Source organism: Gymnoscopelus braueri, assembly GCF_963280865.1.
Source record: "Gymnoscopelus braueri genome assembly, chromosome: 7".
NCBI lineage: Eukaryota > Metazoa > Chordata > Actinopteri > Myctophiformes > Myctophidae > Gymnoscopelus > Gymnoscopelus braueri.
Window position 1 is genome coordinate 26962790 of NC_137608.1, and position 16730 is coordinate 26979519.

At 41.5% G+C, this 16730-nt stretch overlaps 1 protein-coding gene across 1 annotated transcript in view; it reads right to left on the reverse strand.

Annotated features, from left to right (window-relative positions):
• grid2 (glutamate receptor, ionotropic, delta 2) overlaps window positions 1-16730 on the reverse strand; it is a gene marked incomplete at both ends in the record, with an annotated part of 751979 nt that overhangs the window by 478424 nt on the left and 256825 nt on the right. The window lies entirely within an intron of this gene.

Consider the following 16730-nt stretch of genomic DNA (forward strand, 5'->3'; position numbering starts at 1 on the left):
CGCAGGCACGCGCGCACACGCACACACACACACACACACACACACACACACACACACACACACACACACACACACACACACAGTCAATACATGTTCAAGGTCTAGCACACCCAGGTGTTTCTCATTTATCTCACTAACCGTCGACATTCCGGGAGACTCCATTCATTCAGCCTTTATCAGTGCTTACATGCAGACAGCCATTGCATTATCTAGCTCAGTGGTCTTGAGACAAACAAACAAACAAAAAAGTTTAATCAGATTGGAGCACTTTGGTTATTTCCCTGTGTTTTAAGGGTTTATTTGGTAACATTTAATTGGGATATGAGAGAAGAATACAGAGAGAGAGTATGTGTGAGCACTCAGAGGCTTGTAACAGCCAACTCAACTAAACTATTACCACAGCAAGAGAGAGAGGCCCACTTGAATTTAGGCTAAAATGTAAATAGCGAACACACACACTCACACATGCATGCACGCACTCGCGCACAAACACGCACGCACGCACACAAAAACGCACGCACGCACGCACGCACACACACACACACACACACACACACACACACACACACACACACACACACACACACACACACACACACACACACACACACACACACACACACACACACACACACACACACACACACACACACACACACACACACTTACTTTCAGGGGCCTAGCCACTTGAGTATGCCTCTCTATCAGTGCGGTAAATGTCAGAGATAGAGGGAGGAGTGAAGAGCCAGCAGAGAGAGAGATAGTGTGTGTGTGTGTGTGTGTGTGTGTGTGTGTGTGTGTGTGTGTGTGTGTGTGTGTGTGTGTGTGTGTGTGTGTGTGTGTGTGTGTGTGTAAGGCGATAGAGTGGAATGAAGAGCTGGCAGACAGTCCATAAAGGTTAATTAATATGGAGGCAACTTGCTAGAGGGGGCCTGCTATTACACGCATAGGAGGTTTTAACCGTGCACGCACATTTATTTCCATGAGGGTGGTGAGTGTCTGGCCATACAGTATATATTACGCTTATGATTTTACAACTGTGTACGTGCACGGTAGGAGGTTAAGATACATTTGTATTGGAGAGATGATGGAACATCATTCTCTTGCTCTGTTCAACTACAAGTCCAGGGGGAATTGAATATGTCTCGTATCGTTGATTTTGGTCAGAAGCCTTGTATCTCCATATTTCAACTTTTTATGTTGTTGTTTTTTTAATGCCCTAGTTCATTATATGACCGTGTCGCACAAAAGTTGTGAAAAAAGCTGATTTACAAACACTAAAACTAACTTTCATTTTTTCAGTTTCATAAAAAGTAACGGTTCTGGACATACAAGGTTTCTGCCCAACAGCGACGATATGCAGGGTGACTTTTACTTGACAAGTGTTAATACATGTGGCAACAGCGGGTGACTTCCATTTCCTTGTAGCTGTAATGAGCTCCAGCTCCACTGTTGGCCTCTAGCAAAACTCTGTCTTGACATGGCGATAAGAGTTGATGATCACAGAACTTCAGAACTTCACTGAATTCAAAAGCTCAGATGTACTGTAACAGGCTAGAAAGCTCACTGGCCTTGGCTAACCTCATCCACAGCTGACTAGCCTGATTAACACCACAACAAACTGTAAGGCGCCTTCACAGACATACACAATGTACACAAAGGTTGCAGAGCTTATACCAAGCTTAATCTTTTGGCTAAATTAAACACACTGTGATATTTGTGGATTAAATGGACATTGGTCAGCGTTTCAGCAATCAGCTTTCGATTCGCTGTGGGGGATATGGGGGATACATGCCACTGCTTTTGATATCCTCCCCCAAGGTCATTCTTTTTTTTTATTATCGTAGACAGTCTGATATGTTAAATATAACAATTTATCAATTTAATTAAAATGTTATATTAACCTTAACTTTAACATCAACTTTATTAATTTTAAATAATTAAATAATAGCATGAAGCTCAAGCTGTGAGCTATTCCGCTATTTGTCGCACAAAGAAAATGCCACTCGATGTACACAAAGGTTGCAGAGCTAACACTGGGCTTCATCTTTCAGCAAAATGAAACACATGTGACATTTGAGGATTAACTGGACATCAGGCAATTTCTCAGCAACCTATTTTAAAATCACATGAAATCTGGCGCACTGACTGCCTCCCCTGCCCCTTTGATTGCCTTTGTAGAAAGTTAATCTACTTCGGCGTGACTCACGGTCTCTGACGATGGCTTTCACTCCTCATTCCCACCGCCACTAAAAAAAACAAACCAAATGACAGAGAGCCCATAAAACTGCCCAACTAAGTTCAGTGTATTTCGGAGGCACTAAAAGCCACTGTTAATCTAATGTTTGAGACATAAAGTTGCCTAGCAGAGTAAATCTGTTACTGGCTGTGGTATACAGCCAATAGGTCTGAATTGTATCCAAAATGGATGACTCGGTCACTGCCGGTGAGAAAATGCACCGTGTGAGATATGCGAATTACCTCTACTCTACCAGTAACTACACCTAATGAACCAAAGAACTGTGTTTTTCTCTAAATGTATGGCCATCTTGCATGGGAGGCAATGGTAATGACAGCTGGTGGTGGCGGTGACTACAGATGGGAGAAACCTGTGCGGCGTGATTACGATCTTATTCTATTACGATCCTGAGGGTCATTTGTAGCCAGTGACGCACACAGCACAGAGGGAGAGAGGTTATACGTATTCAGCTCTACCCGATGAGTAACCCTTCAGCACCAGCGAAAGCTAACAAGCCATTTATTTACGTGGTTGACAAATACGATTGCATCTGTAGATTCAGGAAAAAATACAGACAAAACCTCATTCTCCTTTACATCTCACACATGTGTTTGTTTCTTGAATCATTGTGAAATAATAACCTATTTGAACCTACAGTATATTCAGCCACTTATTTTTTCCTCTCTCCTCTCCCTCTTTTTGCCGTTTATCCCCCCCTCCCTCCCTCCCGATTCCAATGTGTCATAGCTACCCAGTGTGTCTGGCCCTGAATCTGAATACCGTAGGTTACCTACATGCAAATGCAAAACTTAAAGGAAAAGGTACGAATAATTCATTTGATACCGTATTAACGTATCAATCAAAATGTCTTGAACATTATATGAATGCTTAATTGTTACAATTAATTCATGGCAATATGATTATACCACCAGACGAAATAGTGGAATAAAAGGGGGCTAGAATGAGGAGGTGGAGGGAACTACACATAATGGGTTCAGGGGGATTGGTATATATATAGCACCTGGGCTCTTGATGAAAAAAGGGCTACTTACAACTTTACACCATCTATTCTCTCTCTCTCTCTCTCTCTCTCTCTCTCTCTCTCTCTGTTATTAGCGTACATATTTCCCTGAGGCAATATTCGTGTGCATCAGCCTCACGAAGTGCATCAAGTGATAAAGACTGCAAATTTAGAAGCAACACAGCACAACAGCCCTAAACCTGGCACAATTACACTCCTGGTTCCCCTCTGTTGTGCCTTCAGAGACTAACCACATAATATGACCCTATCGTCCCTATTCTGGGCATGTCGCCTCAGGGTGGCATAGTATACACCTGCATAGTGTAGGGTGCTAATGTTCCTAAAATGACGTGCACACACCTGCATACGATACTAATGTTCTAAACATAATGTACATACCTGCTACTAAAAATGCTATCTGTATGTGCACTCACTGCACTGTATATCTTTGATTATTTGAGCTGTTTGTATCCTCCTGCCCTAGCCTACCTCTGTCCCTCTCTCTCTTCTCATGGAAACATCTCATCTTTACGCCTGTAAACCTGTGACGTGACACTAAAGAGGATTCAGATTCTATAGTGTCATAATAGACAATCAGCGAAAATAGCGTGTGTGTGTGTGGTTATAGATATGATTATACTACTAATACTAGTTTATACCTCCAGTTTAGACATTGTTTCATCTGAATACACATGCAGCTGTGAGTAATTTTCCAGATACAGGTAGAACACAGACCTACTACCCAAGCTAAATGCCTCGGTCCCAATTGTATTGCCGTTAACACAAACACTGGGGCCAAATTAGGATATTTTATGGTAGCTGCTTTTGTCTCTTGATAGGGGACTCGTGTTGGCTCAAGCGGGCCTTTAATCGATCTGATGGATGATCTATTTTTCCCCCCATCTCATTAAGGCAGCTGTGGAACCAACTGCAATACTTCCTTGCAGTAGGACTATAGCAGTCTCCTTTCCTCTTGTGCTTTCACAACTTCTTATTTCTCTCTCTCTCCTCTCTCCTTGAAAGCAGAGTGATAAATGGGAGTCTTGGTTGACAGGTGAAGGCTGCTTCTGCTGTGATGGGAAATCTAATTCCTCAGCACGCCCATGCCATCGTACCGCAGAAAACACTCTGCTATGTATTTATGTGCCATTTTGGCTTGTTTACCTTCTTGTCCGGTTCTATGTCACCAGCAGAATAGTTCACTCCCAAGAGATTTGTCAGGCCCAGATCTCAGCGTGTCATTGAATGGGGCGTTTTTATACTTTTTAGGGGCTGATAAGAGGTATGAATGGGAGGATGATGCTCCCTCCTCTTTTTTTGTCATTCCTCACTTGTCTGGACTGTTCATCATCCGCGCTGCTCTGTTTCTTTCCTTCGCCCTGCCAGGCTCTTTCTCATCTGTTCTACTCCCTTCTTCCTTTGACTGCCTGTTTTCCCTCTTCTGTCCGCCTCCTTCTCTTATTATTTCCTCTATTATTCATTGTCTTCTATTCTCCCCTCTGCCTTTCTTTTTTTTCTCATAAATGTCCCTATCCCACGATTTTTGTAACCCCATTTATTTTTTCACCCAGTGCCAATTGTCTAAGTAATCATGGGCACTACACTCCCTCTGCCAACCTAGGGAGAGCTCAGAGCCGAGCTCATGCCTCCTTCAATGCATGAGAGCTAACAAGCCTTCTTATTACCCGACAGGGTTGGACGTAGCGTGTAGAAGGAACATGTTATTCCAACCAGCTCCTTTCCCCTCCATTAGGCGCCCCCGGCTGGCCAGGGGGAGGCAGTATAGTGACCAGGATTACTGCATGTTTTTGTGAGGGTACCTACCCTCGGGGACACGGGGAGAACATGCAAACTCCACACAGAAAGGCACTTTCGCCAACCCCACCTAGGGTATGGGCACTGATGATGCAGGGGAGAGGACATGCCCCCAGCGCCCACAGCGTCCAGAGAGTCTACCGACTACCCCACCGTGCCCCATCCCCTCTGCCTTTCTACCCGGCTCCTAGTCCGGTCTGTTAAGCCTTATATACTTTGACATACGATGAATAGTAAAAATAGCCGATCTGCAACCTCACAACGCATCGTGATGCTACAAATTGTAAGCATGTAGATTTTTTTTTTGTGTACATTTTCTAAATTTTGAATTGTTTAACATTTTTGGTATGAAAGTATACCCAGAGATTGTTTTGTTTTGGTTTTGTTCTGTCCAGAAGCGTGCTCTGCTCACAACTACAAGGCAGACATATGAACACAGCAGTCCAATGAGCCAAGCCAGACATCCATCCATCCATCCATCCATCCATCCATCCAGCCAACAACCTGATACCCATATAGACAACTAGCCAGCTGTCTCTATTAATGCTATACCAAAACCCATTATTTATGACATATAAGTGGGGAGTACACACAGCGGGGAACTAGCCAGCCAGCTTGAAACATGATAATCAGTTACCAGTTCATCAGTCAACTTCTGTGTGTAGTACAGAACAGTGTTTCACAAATGGGGGTACGAGGATGTAGCTACTACAGGGGGTATGTGAGGGGAAATGGAAAGTGGAACAAAATCATTTTACTGCCATGTTACTGTAAATGACATTGACAAACTTTGTGAACCTGCTGATCTGTAAAGTTTCAAAACCAAATTAAATCAAAAACTTGACTAGCACAGCTGTTATTGAATAGTAAGCAAAACTAAATTGTCCTTATGCTGTTTTATTTTGAACACATTGACATATTACGCAGGAGGCACTAATTGCAACTGTTGAACTCCATTTCTTATTTGTAATATAAATATTCAAATTCATACAGTAGCATCATATAACTACGACTCAATTGCAATTTCCTAAGCACAATGTGGTAGTCCGATAAAGGGGGTACTTGGATTCAGAAATTGGAGAAAGAGTCTACTGCATCCGATATAAGTTTGAGATAGAATATAGTCTCATCCTGAAATCCAGGCCCACGTTGTGGAACCACCATAACCACACCAATTACCTACAATTTCTGAGCGTCCCGCCGTGCATATAAGACCATGTTGTGAAACACCAGGCCTGAGGAATTTTTTATTTAGTTAACAGAAAATAAGCACTGCCATCCAACAAGCAATATAAGCAAGCGGTCAACCACATAGCGGCCACCACATAAAGATTGGATTAGTCACGAGAGGCAGGGCACGGGCGATGCCACTGCTACTATGACGCTGTCAAAGCATGTCGCGCACACAAAGCTAGCGCAGGTCAGCAAATCAGCCCACAAGCTAGTCAGTAAACAACCCAATGAGTCAAGCAGCCAGCCAAGCCAGCCAGCTCCCCATCCTGTAAAGATTGGATTAGTCACAGGAGGCAGGGCTTAGGCAAAGCCACTGTAACAGCTGCCCTCCGAGTGCACCATGTCACAAATGTCCTATTACTTCTCTGCCTGGCCAAGCCATAATCTCATTTCTCTTATCTATCATCCATGCACACGTGAGAGCCAAATAGTGTGCAAGGGGAAATATCAATAAAGCCTTTCTTAGTTTCTTTCAGAAATGTACTGTACATCTTTCCAGATGTACAGTATCAGTAAAAAAACGATTGAATTTTGTTTTGAGAGATTCAAGAGGTGCTCATCCAGGTATGTGCAGTTAAATGTCAGTGGAGCAGACTGTGCTAACAGTGTCCAACATATATAAATGTATTTTTTATATTAAATACAGTATCTATATTAACATTGCCTAAAGAGTGGGTGGGTGGTGGAGGGCTCCAATCTGCACCAAACTTGGCACTAACACTATTCAAAGGTCTGGCAATAGTCATGGCCATGGCAATAGTCACACCAGGGGCCACGTCTGGCCCCTTAGGGCCACAGGCGCTCCATTTCTCCAATCCTCACCAAACACAGAGGTCTACCATGAAATTAGTCACACAAATACTGTAGGTTTTGCCTTCTAAGTTGCATTAAAAAATGTTTCCATCGTCCCGGTGTATGATTATGTGTATAGGGTATTTTGAGCACACAGTGTGTGCAGAGGGAGTGTGAAAAACACACTGCGCCGTCGGCTGATGAGCCATAGTAAGTACCCGAATTATGATTTCTATGGAAGCACATAAAGTATTATTTGTGCCTATCCCTTCATGTCATGAACTATTGTTGCACCGTCAACCGGCCTGGCATCATTAATAACATTACAATACAGCCAACTCACTTCCCTCTTATTTGTGAAGTAATCTTCGTTCTGTTCTGGTGATAGGATTGGTAAACTGGAAGTTGAGTCGTTCTTTCAAAGATAAATTGCTTTACATTTCAATGTAGTCAACGCTTTTATCTTGACAGCGCCAACTATGAACTATGAACTTATAAGTCTCATTTAAGAGCCTTTTTATCCAAAAAGTTCAAGACATTTTAGGAACTTTTTTACCAAGGAACTACAGAGCTTTGATCAAAGAGTGACAGTCAAGTTTGAGATGTTACTTATGAAAGAGCGATACTGCAGTAGCAGCAACAACAACAACAATGCAGCAGGCATTTGATGGAAGACATCAAAGTTAGGGTATCATTCATTGTTTATTTAATGTTGCGCAACTGTGATACAGTATATGATTAATCTCTATACCGCTATGTTATTCACATGCCTTTCCATAACATCTATATTGTTTCTATAGTCATTTTCTTTACTATAGAAACGTTTTTTAACATCACATTTGATACATGTATCACCCACATTCTGCTGATTACTGACAACTTTAGATTACAAAACTCCCTTCAGAACTGTGTGTGATATAGATGAATGAAACTGAAGAAACCACTGACATTGAAAGGCGAGATGTCCAAAGTGCATGCAGCCTCTGTCTAATTATGTCTCATAAGATGGTGGCGTTATTACTTAATTACAGACTAAGACCTGGAAATAAGAGTTCATTTAACACTCAGGATTTTACTGTTGTATATGTTTGTGTGTTTATTACACTGATGCCAAAAGAGCAGAACTTGCCAGACCATTCGCATTAACAAACAGGAAATGGCCTCAAACTCATTCCAAGATGGATTTCTAAAATCACAGAGAACAATGAAACATTTGCATATAGCCAGAGGCTCATTTAGAGAGACACATTACTCCATGAGCTAGCTATTCATCTCAGTCGCCAGCCATTACCCAACATTCTCTGTGGCTGCCCCGAACACACACAGTCACACTGGATTAAGTATGCAAGACACACCTCCCCTGGCTGGGACATGGAGGGAGGGGGATCAATAGGTCTACTGTCTTTTCTCTCTCTTCATTCTGTTAAGTATCTATCTCTTTCTCCCTCAGTTCACTTCATGTACCATCTCTGCTTTCAATTATTCATTCCATTCCCCACTGTATAGCCACACATTGAGTTACTTTATATTAAGACAGTATTATGCCACAGGTTCCCAAGCTTTTCTGGATCAGGGTGCACTTGAAAATCTCAAATCTCCTATTAACCACAAATAACATTTGTGCCCAAAAAGTCCAAATGTGGTTGCTTTAATATGTCTGGTTCAATCTATCTCTGTGATGATCAAGACATCTGAAAATCTGATATAATATTTGATTCTTTGATGTCTTGAACATCACAGAGATAGATTCAAACTTTTCATTTCCCATCAGATATATTGGAGGGGGGAAAAAAGCTGTCAGCTTTCCCTGCGACAAGTGTCCCAAGGTGACGTGATTTCCTTTTGTTTTAATTTTAATTTCCATTTACCATTTATTTTAAAACAGCCAATGCTTGCTGAGATTGAAAACACACATTATTGTTAATAAAAAGCAATACATAACTAGTAAAAAGCAGCTGTCTTGTGCCAAACAGAACACAAGTTTCCCGCCAGGAAGTGCCACTTGATAATAAGTCATATGATCAGGTCAGGAAACATGGATGCAACACAAATTGGGAACTATTCATACAGTCAGTCTAACATTTGATGTTAGACTGACATGTGGTCAATTATAGCTGACTAATGTATGTAAACTTGCCACTATAGGAACAGTGGTTACATGACTTTCAATAGGAGCCACAAGTTAATTGTGCACATGCCCACATGTGCGAATGCATATTTGCGCTCCAGTAGGGTACTTAAACAAATAGCACTAACACCCTGCATGTGATGAAAATATTTTGGGGTTGTTTGCATCGTTGCGTGTATAAAAAGGTACTTTTTTCACATCAACATGCACTGTTGCAGTGGAAAGCTGTTTCAACTGTCCTGTCTTTCGCCTAGATAAATGGAATGAGCTTGGCGTGATTTTAACTTGCAATTGTTAAAAACAATAGGAATTGATTAACTCTACCAATTAGGACAAAACTACTTCACAAGAACAACAATGTTGGTGTGACTAAGGGATTGGCTGAAAAATATATTTCATACATTCATATACAGTATTATCAAGTTCAACTAATAGAGGAGGGCTTGGGAGGAATCAGCTGACACTCTACTATCGTGATCTGCCAGCATAATGCTATTGATCCATTCATGCAGCTTTAACACTTGCCTTTGAGTTGGATATAACCCTTTGTTCTGTGTGGGTTGTGTAGATTTCGTATTGATACATTAGTCATGTTTGCATGTCTGCATTAGTCACATAGTCAAATAGACCACCAATGTTGTGAAAGAAACAATACAAAGAACGTCAAAGTCACATAATGATGATATGAATAATGATATGAATAATGATAAAGTAGGTACAAAGTCAGTAGGGTGTTTCATGTTTATGTTTATGTTAATATTGAACTGTTGCTTTCATTTGCAAGCTGTAATTTAAAGTGCACTTTAGGAAGAAACATTAAGTTGTTAAAGCTACTGTATCAGCAACCCCAGGCTATGAATAAAACCTCACATGAGGCCAATCAACAAAGACAGGCTATAATGTTAATATTTCATGGTAACTTGTATGCAATTCTTTAAAGCGCAAATTGATTTATTTCAGACAGCAATAATCTGATTCCATGTGTATTATTGGACAACGTCTATTATGTTGGATATACATAGATTTTGAGTCATAATACTCTATTGTTAGAAACACTTAATGTCAACATGTTTGCTCTTATTTCATTTTTTTCACCATTATTTTCTGTTCAGTATCTGTTTCTCTCCCTCTCGCTTTTTTAATATACAAGTTATATAACAATTTGACCGAGCCCCTCCAGGGTTTTAGACTACTTTAACAACATGCTGATGGATGCAGACGTGTCGACCAAAACATCTTTGAACCCTGTTTGATTGGCAGGCCCCTTTGTGATATCCACAGTGATGCTTGGAGTAAATACTCCCTGATCTGAGGGCTCAAATCACTCGTCTCAGACGACGGAGAGAGAGAGAGAGCGAGAGAGAGAGAGAGAGAGAGAGAGAGAGAGAGAGAGAGAGAGAGAGAGAGATTGGAATTGTTCTGGATGGGGTGAGAAGAAAAGAAAAAATGGACACAATGAGTGAGAAAGCACTGTCAAGTAGAGGAGAAAGGAGAGAGGGCGAAGGAGAGATTGAGAGAGAGGAGAGGGGAAGGGAGACAGATTCAATTCTAGGCTGTGAATGGTTTGGAGAGGATCCCGTGGCTAGAGCTGACTTACTGACAGCATAGATTAATAAAGACTGTTATTGGAGACAGTCTGTGCAACAGTGGTGTCTTTGTGTGTGTGTGTGTGTGTGTGTGTGTGTGTGTGTGTGTGTGTGTGTGTGAGAGACGTGTGTGTGTGCGCGAGCGTAAAAATCCAATCCCATTTAACAGATTTTTATTAAATCCCTCACAAAAAGAATGAGCTCTTTTTTTCCTCATTGAAATGTGTTCCACTCTTGGTCTCTTGTCCAGTTCTCTCAGTGTTCTCTGGCTGATTGACTGAATTAAATGTTACTGCATTATCGAGAATTAATGAACCGTTGTCAATGCTGTACATGTCACAGCTTCAGCCATACATGTATATTGCAACCAAGGTAAACACATTTTCCCATTAATGGCTTTATTTTATGGCTTTGCTTTGTTTACATTTAGTTATAAAGTTATAAAAACATTATCGAGCTTACCTGAATAGCTAAGTACATGCTGCGTGGCTAAGAAGACGTAATGTTTAACGAAAGATAACCATGCAGTGAAGTTTATTGTGTTGGATTACCTATCTCAAGCAAGTTTCAAGTCCCTGCAAGTTGATTTTAACATCGTACTCAAACCAATGGAAATATTGGCTTCCTTGAAAATCAAACAAACGACTTGAAAATCAAACGGTATGCTTTGGAAAATGGTCAGCAGTGTCTCTAGTAGGCTATATTCGTATAAACATGCCAGATGGTCCTTTGAGACAGAAATAAGAGCTGTGATAGCTCAGGTTAATATAGTCCAAATGCAAAGGCAATGTACAGAGATCCAGAGAGAGAGAGAGGGGGGGGGAGCGAGCAACCAAGCAAGCGTTAGAGCAAGAAAGACGGCCAGCTTTCTAGGGTTAACGAGGGCATGGTGAGTGACAGCGGCGGGCTGATTCTACAGCTTACGATGACAATCCACCTTACTCAGACACTCAGTCCAGTTTCTCTCAGTAACTCTCTCCTCCCCCCTCTCTCTTCCTTTCTTCATTCTCCTGCTGCCTTTCGCCAGACCCTGGGCAAACCATGCTTATTTATTTATCTCTCCCTCCCGTTTCCTCTCCATCTCCCTCTCTTGTTCTCTCGCTCACTAGACAGATCATTAGGATTAGCGCTCTGACACTGCCTATCCCATCACATGCTGATCAGCCACAGTGGCAGAGAGGAGTGTGGGAACCAGAAAACGAGCTCCTGACAGATAATAGCGTGGCCCTGCTTTACGTCGGCAGAGAAAGAGAGGAATAGAATGAAGGAGAGCAAGGAGGAGGAGGAGGAAACAGAGATCTAAAAGAGACGTCGTTTTCTGTGAGATGATCTTAGTATTCATTATCTTATATTGGACAAGCAGATTGTGTATTAGTGCTGATGCCTGCATCATTCGGGATTTCCTGCTACAGTACATGCGTGTGACAGTATCGAGATGAGATTGGAATCGTGAATTCAATCCAAATCCACCTCAGGGTTTTGGCATGAGGACTTGTGTAATGAAATAGCAGGGCATATCACAAAGACTACAGCCATGACAGTATTATAATATGTGCATGAGAGATCTATACAATAATGTGATGGGAATGTGATGCAATAGTGCCGTTCGTGTATACAGAAAAGCTCTAATCCAGCCATTCTGAAGAGGAGTCATGGGTAAATATGTTTTTTGATCGAAATGTAAACATTGCATTACATTACATTACATTACATTACATTACATTACATTACAATGAGTGTATGAGTGTACAATGAATGTAATGAAATGTAAATGGGGGGTGGTACAAAGGATAGCACAAAAAAGTCCCGGGGACATGTTTCCAGTGTGGTCCTATGTATTCAATTCATCAACATAGCATAAAAAATTAACACAATAATATGTCGTCAACAAATACAAACACTATATAGGGTATACAGTAACAAAGAGCCCAATGTAAATAAATTCATGGTACAGCACATTTCATTCACAAAGGCAATTAAAAATGCTTTGTATAAGGCATAGAAATGCATTTAAAGGCATACTAATACATTTTAAAATAATAAAATGAAAAATATACAGTAGATACATAATAATAACATTGTAATAAGTGAAATAAATGTCATTTCTCACCTGTATTGTGATCAGTGTACCTGACTAGGAAAAAGCCTGCTTTTGGCCTGGCAATGCAGCTGTGTGTGCGTGCGTGCGTGCGTGCGTGCGTGCGTGCGTGCGTGCGTGCGTGCGTGCGTGCGTGCGTGCGTGCGTGCGTGCGTTTCATTTTATAATTATCTACACTTAACTGTAACACTGTGACTACTGTATACTGTATAGTCAATATTGTATAGGGAATTCCTTGTCTGATTGAGATAAACTATTTGCTTTCCCAGATTTGTTTTGGGGGCAGTTGGTATCACTGAACTCTATTATTTTACTTGACATTTATCACGATAAGAAAAGAAAAGAAAAACTGATATAAATCGTGCTGTTGGTATTTGATTATTATCTCTGAAAACACCAAGTTTGGGAGAGACGTAGGGGCAATACATTATAAATGTGATTTAGTCTAAATCGCTTTCATCTAAATTATATGCTATAATGTATTATTCCTACACATGAAAGATTGAAAACAGCAGCACATGAAGTAAACAACCTAAGTCAGACTAAGCTGCATGCTGTAGTGATCAGGAGAAACATTTTCTTCAGTATAGGGATTTGCAATTGTAAACTCTGCTGACTTAACTGTGGTGTATTTACCTATCGTCTTGTCTGTATAGACTCTATACAGACAAGACGATAGGTAAATCGAAATAATTTCCCCTTGTGGATAATCTAATCTTATCACTCAAGACGTATTATGCTAATAGCAGAATCTGTCGGCGATACTGCCTTAAACATATGATGTTAGTAGGAATGTACACAGGAGCACCCGGAAGGAGAGGACTGAAAAGGGGTGGAGCCGAACCCAAGTTCCTGTTTTACATGAAAAAAGAGGTTGTGCTTTTATTTCTTTCTAACCGAATGGGCTCACAGATTGAATCTAATCTAACCTAAACTGTACTGGAATTGTAAATTGATTTAAAAAAAATGTTGCTTCACTAGCTAAGCGTTATGCCACTTATAGCTCATTTATGCCATTTCAACCCTACTAAATAGTACATCACTTGTGGACACTAAAACAAGTCTGGGCCATCAATCAACCCACTGCAACTTATTATGTATACAGTACACTGTAAAATTATATTAATGTCAATTTATTTCATTTTAATATTTCTTTAGTATTTTCAAGCCTTTAAAACTGTGCCGTGTATACAATCGGAGACTGCACATATCTGTACAGGTACACATACATTGTACAGTGTAATACAATATGTAGGCTGAAATTGTGCTGTATCGTGTGTATCTTGGAATTAAAGACCTCTTCGATTCAAGAAACAAATGGTTCCTAACCTTACAGTAGTGTAATCTAAACAATGAAACGTCCAATCCCCCTGTTCAGAGGAGCCACAAGAAAATTGGACCAGTCCTGCAGAGGGTAAAGAAAAGAAAGATAAAAGAAATAAAATATATATTTTTTGCCTGTATAAATCCGCCCTAAATCCCCCTGAGGCTTACATCTACGTCTGAGCTGTTCCCCTTGCAGACCAAGGGATATATTTATAATCGCAGGCATCCATAATGGAATCAAACAAACATGCACACTCATTGCGACCTACTTTCTACAGGTTCCCACAACTGTGTCAAGAGAGAGTGAAAAAGGCATGGTTGTGTGTGATGTCAAATCAGATCGCGCTCAGCGAGAGAGGGATGGTGTATATGTGTTACAGACAGTACAAGGCCCCGTCCGGCCCTGGCCTTGAGTAGAAAAAAGACCCTGGCCGCCGGGGCGTCCTCCTACAGCCCCGGGAGCCGAGACGGTACGGGGACCCAGAGGAGTCCCGTCAGCTTAGCGGTTTAGCTTAGCTTAGCTTAGCTTAGCGTGTGTGTGTGTGTGTGTGTGTGTGTGTGTGTGTGTGTGTGTGTGTGTGTGTGTGTGTGTGTGTGTGTGTGTGTGTGTGTGTGTGTGTGTGTGTGTGTGTGTGTGTGTGTGTGTGTGTGTTTATAGTGTTATCAGCTTGTCTGGTGTTGCCGGGGTTATTGCACTGACCATTGAGGCGCAACGATCACTGAGTTTCGGTGATCACCGAGGTTCGGTACAAAGCATTGGCCGGGTTATTGCATGGATGAAAGAGGCTCTATGATATCACAAGCTCACAGAGGTAACCATACATGGAGACTATTCTGGTGCGCGAAGTGATGCGCAGGGTGGAAAGTCAGTCGGATCTCCCAAAAATATCAATAAATCAGCAAATCCCCACATACAGTATGAAGTACCCTGATGTCACAGATACAGAAATCTCCACATATGGCCATAAAAGGGACACAGACATACGTCTGACAACGGGTACAATGGGCGGGCATGCATTCCAAACTTGCTTCGTTCCTGACTTGCGTGGCCGCAGTAGAAGATACTTCATGTCCTTATATATGTGAAAATGTATAGAATCTGCTTGGTATACAATATGTGTAAATGGGTAAATATGATCAAAGCTATCAATCGCACTAAGCAACATACTGTAGGCAGAAACCTGTATTTTCTCTCCTTCTCTACCTCTCCGTTGTTCTCTCATACATTCCTCCCACGGTCTCCTCTCTCTCTATATTATCTCACTCCACTGATCAATTGAATAAAAAGGCTAAAAGTTGAATCTGTGTTTTTATATAAACAAGGTGTGTGTGTGCGTGTTTACTCATGTTTATTCCGGTTCTATTGAAGCATTTTAAAGAGGTCCTTTTCTAAATGCCAGGCGAACACTGGATGCACCAATTGCCTGGCGGTCTAACATGTGCACACTGGGTGCTCTCACACACACACACACACAAAATTGGTCCTCTCTTAAGCATTTTCCAGCAGTAACAGCCCCAGACAGACCTGACATCAGACACGCTGGTCTGTCCTCACTCCCTTCAAAAGGCCTTCTGAAAACGCCTGCGGCTATTGGAGCGAGAAAACTGCATACAGGAGCGCGAGTGAACGAATGTGTGTGCGCGCGCGCGCGCGTGTGTGTGTGAGGGGGGTGAGATGTATCAGTGCAGAGAGGAAAAGGTAAGTCTGCCTCTCTCACAGCCTAAGGGCATTCACGCATTCACTCACGCACACGCACACACACACACACACACACACACACACAGCTTTTCAATTAACATAATTTCTTTATTTCTGGTAAGTCCATTATTCTTGCTGTTTTGTTGTAATTGTTCTATTGTGTTATTTCTGATGGATATGTTTGGTATCCAATACCCACAAGCCCCCTTTGATACTAGATATAAGAATGGCTAGAGTGTCCTATTTCAGAGCCATGTCTGAGTAATGGCTTTTACTTTCTTTTACTGCCTGAAGGGAAAGAGAGAAAAGACAGACAGACAGGCAGAGAGAGGGAGAGAGAGAGAGAGAGATGGTCTTGGTATTTCACCCTTGAATGGGGCAGTGCAGAAAATGAACAAGCTAAATTTGTGCTTATGCGCACGGAAAGAGAAAGACAAAGCTCACACACACACACACACACACACACACACACACACACACACACACACACACACACACACACACACACACACACACACACACACACACACACACACACACACACACACACACACACACACACACACACACAGATTGTTTAACAGATGTGCTTTGTGATTTGCATGCATTAATAAATGCACACCCATGGTGCTGAAGCCTTGTACACGTGACAAGACCTTTGAGAGCTGTGCATCGCAGACAATGGTGTAAAGTAACTACAAGTACATTTACTCCAGTACTGTACTTAAGTAAAAAAAAAAAAATTGTACTTTTACTTTACTGGAGTATTTCCAATTTTCAATACTTTTACTTC